Source organism: Branchiostoma floridae, unplaced genomic scaffold, assembly GCF_000003815.2.
Source record: "Branchiostoma floridae strain S238N-H82 unplaced genomic scaffold, Bfl_VNyyK Sc7u5tJ_1421, whole genome shotgun sequence".
NCBI classification, from domain to species: Eukaryota; Metazoa; Chordata; class Leptocardii; order Amphioxiformes; family Branchiostomatidae; genus Branchiostoma; species Branchiostoma floridae.
The window spans coordinates 654,261-667,585 of NW_023365714.1; the positions used below are offsets into that span (position 1 = coordinate 654,261).

Sequence of the window (13,325 nt, forward strand, 5' to 3'; positions counted from 1 at the left end):
TCCCCTTGGTATCTGGGAGAGTGTGTGTGCAACACTATGCACAAAGGTAGTATGATAAGTAGGAGGTGCGCAGTTTCAAGGTTTTGTTTAGGAGCGCCGCAAACAGATTAAGTAAGACGGCTTAAAATCGTAGAGCAGGCTGAACCAGACAGCTGTGGGCTCCTTTAACTCTTCTAGAGACGGCCTCGTGGTAAGTTTTCTGTTTATATTCAAAACTACTTGAAATTAATACCTGTATATGATTCAACCTTCCTCAGACGTAGCATTGTCAGCCCAGGGATTTGTTTATGTTTGTTTATTTGTTTGCTTCACAACCGACCTAGGCGATCGATAAACCGCCTTTAGCCAGTTCTGTACATCATGTATACAAGTTGAGTAAGACCGTACTTTAAGGCTTGATCCACTCACACTGGGATGGATCCCTACTCAGTAGAAAAGGGCAGGGTCAATATGCTCAAACACGGGACCTCAAGTCTTACGTTACATCCGTGAGGACGTCCTGAAGAGGGTTCGTGTGACTGTGTGTCTCTGTGTGAATAACTAGAGAACGCCAGAGTAGATTGTCCTGATATTTTGAATGTAGATTGTTCGTGAATTAGATTGCAAATACCTACCTGCTAAGTGCCTTTCCCAATGACTCAGCATCAGGGCCTGTTGGGGATACAAGGTCAAATTTTCCGCCCTTAAATCGTGCTATGACTTTATTACTAAAATGCATGAACATCGGCCATGCCAGGATCCTGGCAAGAGATTTTTTGTAAGAATTGAGTATGTGATCAAAATAATAAACAATCTGAATTTTAAAGTCAAAGTCAGGGTATGTGATCACATGTCATGGCTCCTCTCCTTCCCACAGACAAAATGCCAAACAAGATGGAGAAGATGCTGCTTCTTCTGCTGATCATGCTGAAGGAAGCCGGACCGACCGCAGCCTGCAGCAGCAGCTGTTCATCAGACTGTGACTGCAGCAACAGAGGCCTCAGCAGTGTTCCTCAGGACCTGCCTACAAACGTCACTATCCTGGACCTGCATCAAAACGTCATCACAACCTTAAACCAGTCCGATTTCTCCAGGTACAGCAGACTGACAGAATTACGTCTTAGTTACAACCAGATCTCCGTAATCAACAGCGGGGCGTTCCACAACTTGACAAGCTTAACTGAACTGTACCTTTATAATAACCAGTTAACCAGCATCCGAGCTGACATGTTTGTGGGAGTTGATAGCCTAGAGGTCCTTTACCTGCATAACAATCATATCAGCATTATCGAGGCGGGAACATTTGTAAACCTGCCCCAGCTGCAAACTCTGAGTCTGTTCAATAACCAGTTAACCAACCTCACAGCTGACATGTTTGAGGGACTTGATAATCTGGAGACCCTTGATCTGTCCCAAAATGACATCAGCAGCATCGAAACAGAAACTTTTCACGTCAACCCGCAGCTCCGTAATCTTTACCTTCATTACAACCACATAACAACCATCGCAGCAGCCACGTTTGTAAACCTGCCCCGACTGCGACGTCTGTATCTGTACAGTAACCAGTTAACCAACCTCACAGCTAACACGTTTAAGGGACTTGATAATCTGCAGACCCTTTATCTGCACCATAATGACATCAGCAGCATCGAACCAGAAACTTTCCACGTCACGCCGCAGCTCCGTTATCTTAGCCTTGAGAACAACCACATAACAACCATCGCAGCAGCCACGTTTGTAAACCTGCCCCGACTGCGACGTCTGTATCTGTACAGTAACCAGTTAACCAACCTCACAGCAGCCACGTTTGTGAATCTGCACCAACTGCGATATCTGCGTCTGCACAATAATCAGATAACCGACCTCACAGCTGACATGTTTGAGGGACTTGATAACCTGGAGGACCTTTATCTGCACCAAAATGACATCAGCAGCATCGAAACAGAAACTTTTCACGTCACCCCGCAGCTCCGTGAACTTCGCCTTCGGGAAAACCACCTAACAACCATCACAGCCGGCACGTTTGTGAATCTGCACCAACTACAATACTTATACCCTGCCTTTCACACCATCATCACCATTTGAGATGGTGCGTTTGTAAATTTGCCAGCGCTCCCGACATTGCATTTATCTCACAACAACATCAGCACTTTCCCTATTGAGGACTTATCGAATCTAAGTACGTCAGCGCTGTCATACCTTAGCCTGGACGACAACCAGATGGAGACACTCCCACCCATGGCGTATGACATACTGGCTCCCATTTCAACTGTTGACATATCTAACAACCCCTGGCAGTGTGACTACAGGATGTGCCCCTTTAAGCAAAGAATGACCGGTTCTTACCCATTTGAGAGCGAGATCACCTGTGCCGGTCCTGCTAACCTTACAGGGAAAAGCTTACTACACGATATAAATCCTGACGATCTGATCTGTGAAGAGACAACAACAGATATATCCTCCACCCCAAGTACCTCGTCTCCTGTAGATCAGAGCACAACGACTCTAAGTACCACCAACTTTCTCTTGGAATCTTCCACAACAGTAACTCCAAGTACCACCGACGTTCACTCTCCATCTTTTCCAACAACAACTCTAAGTACCACCGACCTTCCCTCCGTATTTTCCCCAACCACTCCGAGTAGCACAAACTTTAATTTGGAATCTTTTCCGACAACTACTGACATTTCTACTCACTCTCACTCGTCATCTTCCCCGACAGATACTCCTAGTACCAAACAATTTGACTTGGAATCTTCCACAACAGCTGCTCCAAGCCCCACACACTTTCACTCTTCATCTTCTCAGGCAGCAACCTCAAGTACAACCAACTCTCAAAGAACTCCAAGTAAAACTCACTTTTACTCCGCATCTTCTCCATCAACCCCTTCAAGTGCCACCCGCCTCCACTCGCCATCTTCCCCGACTGATAATCCAAGTACTGAACACTTTCATTTGAAATATTCTCCATCAGCTACTCCAAGTACTACCCAGTCAAGAGTCACAGAAGGCGGAAGTACGTCTCCTCCCGGTTCCTTCTCCCTCTCAGCCTTCCTCAGTGGTTTACTTGGCGGGGTTGTTGGCTCTCTCCTCACCTCAGCCATTCTCCTCGCAATCCGGTGTATAAAGACGAGGGCAAAGACGAGCCCTACCCCTGTACCAGACCTCAGTGATGTTCGCAGCAGCACAAACGACGCACCAACCAGCGGCCGTGCTCACACCGGGCAGGATGCCTCCGCGGCAAGGGCAGCAGGTCCTGCATCTGATGACGTAGGGAGCCGGGCAGGAAGATCGGGAACAGTCCCGCTTCCGTACAGCTTTGATAAGGGTTCTGCGGTTCTGCGGCCTCCACTTCCGCCCATCAAGGGGGTAGGGTCTCAGACAAGGTACCAGAACTTGCCGGACGAAACTAATGCTGCAAACAGCACTGTGCCCCTGAAGAACCATCTCATTTATCAGCAAACCTGCCCGTCTGGGCTGCCCAAAGGTCTGGCAGGTTTGTAAGAAGGAAGCAGGACCAAATCGTGATTACCAGATTAAAAAGACAACATGGTTGTCTCATCATTCATACTGCAGAATGACTGAATTGTTCAAACATTGTTTTACAAACATTGGAGCATTTTGAGAGACGAACTGATTTGAATAGTTAAAACATGTATCCAAATGATGTCAACGGAATGCAAATATTGTAGACTAAATTCGCAAAATGTACACTATTTACACATCTACAAACGAAGTTAACAACTATTGGTAATTGAAATACAGGTTTCTTGTTTGTTGTCAAACATTTCCTCTGGTTTCAATTTCAACATTTTTCCATTTAATGAAGAGTAATATAGGCAGACATTCAAATAATAACTTGCAAATTGTAAATTTGAGCACATAAGTCAAGTTATAATCTCCATCTCATTGATACTTTTAACTACATCACAATGATACTGTTAACTGTACCATTTTGTTTCTTATTATTTTCTTATGTATTTTGTATGTTAATTGGAGACAACTAGTAGAGGTGAGCAATTACATGTACCTCCATGTTGTAATGGATATGCTTGATAAATAAATAAAGTAGTAACGAGTAAAGGTTACTTTCCTAACTTTATAAGGTCTTCTTGACTCACGGGTTGCTAAACAATGGAAGAGCAAAACGCTACCTACCGAACAACAAACATACTTAAGTATCAAGTGGATGTCCTGTAGTCTATCACAGCGACTGCTGCACTGCGTGTCCCTATTTTACGAACTGCCTCACAGCAACATATCATACAGAGTCGGCACGTCATGCCGAAATGAACTCCCATAACTGCGATTTTGACAATTGCGTATAACCACATTTCATACTGATACGTAGCCTGTTCGTGCCCAGTACGGCCTCAACTAGCAAACAATCCATGCCGCCCGTTTTAGTCGTTGACGTGTGGCCTTGTGCTATTTTACGCTAAGACGCCAGGGGACGCTGGTGCAAAGTTCAGATGTGCTTTTCACACCTGGGCACTTCCTTATTCACGGAGCCAGTCGCGAGTTGGGACCTCCGATGTTTAGGTTTACTCCAGCCTGAAAGTAGGACGTGCATATGACCTAAACAACTTGTGTTACAATATTTTCCGTTACCGCCGACAACATAGACCTAACAAGACTGCACAGGTGAGTACTGAATAAATGCACTGGGCAGGTGTGCTGAGCAGGTGGGTACGTCTGTACTTTGTAAAAGAACGCCATGTCTCAAGTTTAGAGTGCGGTCACATAGTTCGTGCGATCGTACGATTTTGATGCAATAGAATTTTCAAGCTGGCTGAGACAGAAGCAACCACAGATCTAAGCATTTTGTGTAGCAAGACGGTTGAGCTTTGCAGGACTCGTGAATGGCTGTGTACACGTGTAACAAACCGTATGAGGGATCAAATCGCACCACGTATGTGACCGCGCCCTTAGTTAAGTTGGCCATACAAAGAATAACGGCCTTAATACTTCACTGTAAACTGAAAACGTTTGCTTAGTGTCAAAAGAGTGTGATGTTAGAATAAGCTATCAACTTGAGTGCAACATTGTTCTTGTCTCACTCAAAAGCAGTCACTGAAATTAAGGCCACCCCAAAAAACTGTGTAAATCGTTGAGTGACCCCTGTTAGATGATTAATAATCCGCTGTAGACAGGTAATGTTTAACCGATGTATGGTGGCCAAGCGGTTACATCGTCTGCAATTCGCTGGTATTTAGATGGTTTAATGATTAACCTATGTGTAGTGGTTACATCACCACAAGCTATATTGCATCATGCACCCCAGTTACGAGCCCAGGTAACGGTGTGTATTATCTGGCACCGCGACTGGTGAAAAACGTTTCTAAAAGAAGCAAACAGTGCATCGTGAATACAGGCAATTGCAAGTTATCATAATGTTTGCCAACTTCTCAAGATTAAGTTTTTTCCCGAGCCGTGCTGCCAGAGTCCCAACTGCCTATCCTGTTCATTTTAACGTCACGCACGGATATTTTAAAACTTTTATTTGGTGGCAGGATTTAACAATGAGTATGACTCTGAGGTTCGATATTCAAACACATCAGAAGGGTGTGTATTTTGTACTAACGTACATGTTGACGTGAGTGTATTAAAGAACTTATATTTCAGTGCCATTGGTGTCATGAGCGCGTTAAGTTGCTTCTTAGCTTCAGCCGCGAAGGAGGTTAACCTACTTGCCTTCCGTAAACAAACTAGATTGTTTTGTATCTGTCTAATTGTGATCGTATTTGTTCTTTAGGTCTGTGGCTTCAAACCTGTCAAATCAAGACCAACAATAATGTGTTTTAGAGCGTGAAAAACACCTTACAATAAGACACTAATGAACAAGCCGGAGACACTATAAACATTGAATTAACAGGAGACGAAGAAACAGATTTTTTTAAACAAGCCAAGGGCGCGTCTTTAAGACAACAAGACATGGAGAAGACAAATAACAAACACCTAGCAGTGGCGGCGAAGCTTCAGGAGCTGGACCTGCGCTTCGCCCGCGGTTCTGATCTGGATGTTGTGGAGAAGGGATACGCACGTCAGCTGATCCACGCCATCAGTACGGAGAATAAGGTCCTGAAGTGCGAAGCGTTAAAAAGTCTTGGAGATCTGTACCTACACAAGGCAAAGATGAAGGAACTAAAAGCGGAGAACTTCCACAAGGCCTGTGCGCTGTACAAGGAAGTTTTGCGATATTTTAGAAGTAAGGAGGAGAGGCAGGTTTTACAACATCGTATCAGATATGCGGAGAAATGTACGAAGCTGACACAGGATCAAAATCCTACAAAATTGAGGGCTCGGAATCCAGATAATGTCACATTAGCAGTGGCTGAGACACTTCAAGAAGTAGAGGAAAATACCAAGATGAAAGGATCCGGCGTGATGCCCTTAATTGAAGGTTCTACAAATACCTTCGTAAAGGCGATCGTCGATAAAGATAATCGTCTCAAAACAGAGTCTTTGAAGAGCCTCGGAGACCTGTACCTGGAGAAGGGAAGGGTTGGCAGGGACGAGGCAGCATTCACCAAAGCAGCTGGCCTGTACCGAGCGGCGCTGGACCGCTGTGAAGATTCAGATGGCAGAGAAACACTGAAGCATCGCATCAAGTACGCAGAGAAAGTCAAGGAAAAAGCAATGAAGGTAAGAAAGCCAAAGTCCAGTTCTTTTCTAAGTTGCTGGTTAATGTAATTATGTTTTCCTGTAATTATATTTCCTTCTCTTGCAAACAAAATGACTTGACGGGCAAAATCCTACTCATTTTGTCCCAGACACAACAAGAACCGAGACTGCCCAGGAACAGGAAAGCTGGTAACGACGAAAGGACCGTGTCTCTGCCGACTTCACGTCAAACAGCACAGGAGGATACTGACAGGTTTGTGAGATACTGAACAATGGAGGTACTCTAGATGAGTAGAATTGATAGTCTCACATTCAAGCATTAATATTTTCAGTTGAAATCACACTAATTTTATACCGATTTTTATACTTTACAGAACCTACCAAGACCATCTGCTGGAGGGCTGCAGGGCCCTGGGGACAGGGGACTTGGACAGAGCTGAGGAACACTTTGCAGCTGCGCTTAAGGCCGTTCATGTCGAAGGTAAGGATAGTTGATTACAAGACTACATAGTAACGGGCAAGTAACCCGGCATCCAGTAACCTGGATTGGCCAGGCTCTATTAGGCAGATGAAACTTTCTTCCACCAGGGTAATTTTAGGCCCTGTTATGACGTTTGATGAAACCTCGATATGGTCAACTCCTACCGGGTGCGAAAGAAACCCCCGGCGGCAGAAAGCCCCATCTGCCCCGAAGAGAGCCTGGCCAAGCCACAGTAGACTGGATGCCAGGTTCACAAGGTAAGCGTGTCAGACACATAGGCAAACTCACGTGCGATCGTGATAACAGTTTGGATTTGTCAATGAAAATTACATGTAGACGTCTGCCCATCAGGAAAATTATGTGGCCTGCAATCTGCCGTTGTTACAGGATCAAATTTAGATCAACAAAGGAAAGAGGCAGAGCCCCTGTACAAGCTAGGTGAAGTCTACCTGAAGAGGGGAATGCGGTCTAAACACGGAGGAGATTTCACCAAAGCCGCAGCACTCTGTAATGCAGCACTGGTCAGAGCAAGGGCGGAAGACAGAGACAGTATTAAACAAACAATCCAGAAGATAACCCGATCGTTTATTAAGCATGTGCTCAGTCAAGAACAAACTATGGACATCGGGGAAGCGGAGAAACACAAATTGATGTTGAAAGAAGACCGAGACTTCGTAGAAAGTGAGATGAAAAGAATCGAACAGCAGGCAGACCCTTACAGCCTTGAAGATGACGACCCGAAGATAAGGAAAGTGGAGAAGAAAAGAGCGGAAGCAATCAATGAATTGTGTGATAGGATTGTTGAGCAGCGAAGAACGTTCACAGCCGGCCTTGTAGATGAATGTATGGAGGTAATGGGCCCCCCTCCCTGTAAGTACGCCATGATCGGTCTGGGTTCACAAGCCACAGGACTGGTAACTCCGTACTCTGATCTGGAATTCGCCATTTTGATCGAGGAGGAAACAGAAGATAATGTCCAGTTTTTCCGTAATCTCACTCATTATCTGCATCTCAAAGTCATCAACCTGGGAGAAACCATTCTCCCGGCCATGGGGATCAAGTCACTAAATGACTTTACCTCAGACGACCCACAGGACAGCTGGTTCTACGACTCTGTCACACCGCGCGGGTTTGCGTTTGATGGAGCCATGCCGCATGCGTGCAAGACTCCACTGGGCAGGGGTAACACATGCGGACTGATTCATACACCAAGTGAGATGACCAAAGTTCTGGCAGATGACTTTCAGTTTCATCTGAAGAAAGGCTACCATCTCGCTAGTATACTGGGGAATGTGTGTTTGATCACAGGAGAACAGGATTTGGTCAATGTGTATGCCGACTTATGGACTGAGATACTGCAATACACAAACGGTGATATCAATTTGTTACTGGCACAAACTGCATTCAGTGAAAATGCAGAAATGTTTACATATACGATCGAGACAATCAATTCCAGGTTAGTGGATGTGAAGAAGGAGATCTACCGGTTTTCAACCATTGCAGTGTCTTGCTGGGCTCTTTTCCATAACATACAGCCGACCACAATCTGGGAGACAATAGACAATATGCACAAGAACGGAGTCATCAACAGTGAGAACGCACATCACCTGATGGTGCTGGTCAGCATCTCAGCAGAACTGAGGCTGCGGACATACATGAACAACCGTCGGCAGGTGGAGAACATGTCAGCCTTGTCGTCAATGTCAACGGACAGAGATATTGATGAGGCATTGCAGAAAGTGTTTTACTTCTCCAATGTAAAACAGTTGATGAGATACTACAACACAGCAATACCACTGAAGCGACTATTTGATGTCAACCAGAGGAACCCATCAGTTCTATTTGACAATTCTTTAAAACTACAAACAAAGGTATACGAAAGTCTGTGTGATTATAAGAAATCGAAGGCATGCGCAGAAAAAGCACTTCAAGAAGCGCAGCATAAGTATGGAAAAGACGTTGCACATCCTGAAATTGGTCGGTTACTGCAGAATTTGGGTGTAGCCTGCGAACATCTCGGTGAACACAAAGAAGGCATTGCGTACCTCGAACAGTCATTAGAAATACAGCGGAGCATCTACGGTAAGAACACCACACATCCGAACATTTGTTCGTCACTCTGCAACTTGGGTTTGGCTTGGATGAACTTCGGTGACCACAGAAAGGCTATCGGCTATCTTGAACAGTCTCTACAGATGACGCTGGGTAACTGTGGTAGTGACAATACTGCACATCCCGACATTGCCTTGTTACTGAACAATTTAGGCAACAACTGGAGTCACCTTGGCGATCACAGAAAGGCCGCCGCCTATTATGAAAAGTCACTTCAGATGAGGAAAATTCTCTATGGCGAGAATACTGTACATCCCGACATTGCCGTGTCACTTGGCAACTTGGGTGCCTCCTGTAAGAGTCTCGGTGATCACAGAAAGGCCATCAGCTATTGTGAAAAGGCTCTACAGATGAGGCGGAGAATCTATGGCGAAGACACTGCACACCCTGGTATTGCTTTATCACTTAACAACTTGGGTAATGTCTGGGGTAAACTTGGTGATAACAGAAAGGCCGTCAGCTATCATGAGCAGGCATTACGGATGCGGTGGAGTCTCTATGGTGAGGGCACTGCACATCCAGATATCGCTCAGTCTCTTTTCAACGTGGGTCTTTCCTGGAATAAGCTTGGAGATCACAGAAAGGCCATCAGCTACCATGAACAGACACTGCAAATGTACCGGAGTATCCATGTTAAGAACGCCGCACATCCTCTCATTGCTGGCTCACTCAATGACTTGGGAGCTGCCTGGTTTAGGCTCGGTGATCACAGAAAAGCGGTTAGTTATTATGAACAGGCACTACAGATGAGGCGAACTATCTATGGTGACGGTACTCCGCATTCTGAAATTGCCGCGTCACTTTACAGCTTAGGCAATACCTGGGGATTTCTTAGAGATATCGGTAAGGCCTTCGACTATCATGGGCAGGCATTACAGATGAGGTGGAGTATCCATGGTGAGGACACGGCACATCCGGACATTGCTGAGTCTCTACGTAGCGTCGGTGCTGCCTGCGATTGTCTCGGATATCCGCAGTATGCCTGCATGTTCCAGGGAATGGCGTCACAGATGATACGGGAATGTAAAGGAAACGAGGACTTCTCACCCTGACGTTGCCATATTTCGGAATGGATCTGTTGCGTCCTGTAATAACTATTTTGATTATCAAAGATGGAACAAGATAACAAACGCACACCCAGTTACCAAATTTGGAAAACAGGGATGTCTCAATTGACCATCATAGTGGTTTACATGAGAACGGTAACCAATGGCTAATCAGTTCTAGTCACAAGAAACCGAACAAGTTTACAACTCAGAAAAAGTAGGTAAAAGAAAAAGACCGAACCTTTCATATATGTTTTCTTGCTTTATTAGTCGATATTTTGTTAGTGTGTTCAGGGCACTTTGAAAACTGCCCTAGTGGTGATATGTTGTACCTGACATTGGCACAGATGTTATACCGGCGCTCTTACACAACACTAGCACCTCTCCCATCTTGATCACAAAACCTTCATATCAGACAACGGAGTATCACCAACCGTGACACTGCGGCGCCACCTAGCCAACAACCGTGACACTGCAGCCTTACCTTGCACCGGTAAGAGCCATGTTGATTTGATCATATGGATGACATTCCCTGGAAGCAGGCACTGCGGATGAGGCGGAGTATCCATGGTGAGAACACTGCACATTCTGACATCGCTGGGTCACTTTCCAACTTGGGCCTGTATTGGAGTCACCTTGGTGATCACAGAAAGGCCGTCAGCTGTTTCGAGCAGTCACTACAGATGGAGTTGAGTGTCCATGGCGAGGATATCGCACATCCTGACATCGCTAAGTCACTCAACGGCCTGGGTAACTCCAGGAGGAACCTTGGTGACCACAGAAAGGCCGTCAGCTATCATGACCAGGCACTACAGATGAGGCGGAGTATCCATGGTGCGGACACTGCACATCCTCTCACTGCCGAGTCACTTTACAACTTGGGTGCCGCCTGGAGTGACCTTGGTGATCAAAGAAAGGCCATCGGCTATCTTCAACAGGCACTACAGATGAGACGGAGTATCCATGGTGAGAACGCGCCACATCCTGACATTGCCTTGTCACTTAGCAGTATGGGGTCCGCCTGGTATAAGCTCGGTGACAACAAAGAGGCGAGACCTTATTTCAAACAGTCACTAGAGATGTACCGAAGTGTCCATGGCGAGAAGACTACACATATTGACATTGCCCGCGTGCTTAACGACTTGGGTGTCACTTCGAATAACGTAGGTGACCATAGAAAAGCCGTCAGCTACCATCAACAGGCACTACAGATGAGGCGGAGTATCCATGGCGAGGGCACTGAACATCCTGATATTGCCGCGTCTCTTCTCAACTTGGGGTCTGCCTTGGCGGAGCTTGGGGATCATGAAAAGGCCATCAGCCATTTAGAACAGTCACTTCAGATGCATCGGAGCATCCATGGTGAAGACACTGCACATCCTGACATCGCAGACCCACTCTACAACTTGGGTGTCGCCTGGAGTAAGATCGGTGATCACAGAAAGGCCGCCAGTTATCACGAACAGTCACTGCAGATGAGGCGGAGAATCTACGGTGAAAACACCGCGCATCCTAAGACTGCCGAGTCACTCGTCAGCTTGGGTCAGAGCTGGAGCAACCTTGGTGATCACAGAAAGGCCGTCGGTTTTTACGAACAGGCACTTCAGATGAGAAGGGGTATCCATGGTGAGGACACTGCACATCCTGATATCGCCTCGTCACTTAACAGCTTAGGAATCGCCTGGCATGACCTTGGTGATTACAGGAAGGCCAACAGCTATTATGAACAGTCATTACAGATGAGGCGGAATATTTATGGTAAGGACACTGCACATACTGATATCGCCATATCACTTAGCAACTTGGGTATCGTATGGAGTGACCTTGGCGATCACAGAAAGGCCATCGGCTATCACGAACAGGCACTACAGATGAGGCGGAGTCTCCATGGCAAGAACACCGCACATCTTGACATTGTTGGTACACTTGGCAGTCTGGGTACCGCCTGGAGGAAACTCGGGGATTACAGAAAGGCTGTCGGCTATTATGAACAATCGCTGAAGATGAGGCGAAGTATCCATGGTGAGGACACTGCGCATCCCAAAATCGCCGCGACGTTTGACAACTTAGGAGCTGCCTGGAGTCAACTTGGTCATCACAGAAAGGCCGTAAGCTACGCGGAACAGGCGCTGGAGATGAGAAAAACTCTTTATGGCGAGAACACTGTTCATCCCCACATCGCCAACTCACTTGGCAACCTGAGTGTTGCTTGGAGGAACCTTGGTGACCAGAGAAAAGGCTTGATGTATTATGAACTGAAGTTGCAGATGAAGAAGGAATGTGAAAGAAATAAGAACAGCACATTCTAATGTTGCCATTTTCCTGAGGGATTTTTTACCTACCTAACTAGTCCTCTGGCCTCTAGGTCGTTGGGGGGGGGGGGGGGGGGGCAAGGTTGACATGAGAAAATATAAAGCCTCTCTTGCATGCTAATAAGGGACGCCCAAACAGTGCTATTATCCTACCAAGATGCATGACGGCCCTTACGTCATCATGCGGTGCAATGGCCGAATGGATAGAGAACTGTATCGAAAATGATGCTGCAGTTTCCTCCCCTGAATATTTCTATAATTAGACATAATTCTAGTCTAGTCGACAATATCCTACCCTGATAGCCGTCAAGCTTAAAAAACTATTCACACGAAGTCATCATTTGATTAACAACATGGTTTCCTTGCTAAATGATGACTCCGTGTGAATAGTTTTTTTTTAATTGCTTAATGGTGATACTCAGTAAATATTCTTGTGTAATGATGACATGTTGTGAATAGTTTTAACAGATTTTATTCCAATTGTAAATGTAAACGTGTCTGTCAATTCAGCCTTAGGGCTGCCATCAGAGACGTGTATATGTGAATTGTTTGAATAAACCAGTCATCATCATCATCAAATAAAGGATTTGACTTGACATGACTCGACTGTAGTGCTAAATGTTACTGGTTTTACTCATGTAGCTGATTACGTTGCTTTGAAAGCTAAGACGCCAGGGGGCGCGAGTGCAAAAGGACGTTCTCGTTGTAACCAAAACCAATGACTCAAGCCACAACAAATTAAGTAAACTCATTTATCTAAAACCGCCAGAT

General features: G+C 45.7%; 1 protein-coding gene across 4 annotated transcripts in view; it reads right to left on the minus strand.

The window, feature by feature from the left end:
* LOC118407568 (beta-parvin-like) overlaps nucleotides 1-13,325 on the minus strand; it is a 92,129-nt gene that overhangs the window by 67,688 nt on the left and 11,116 nt on the right. The window lies entirely within an intron of this gene.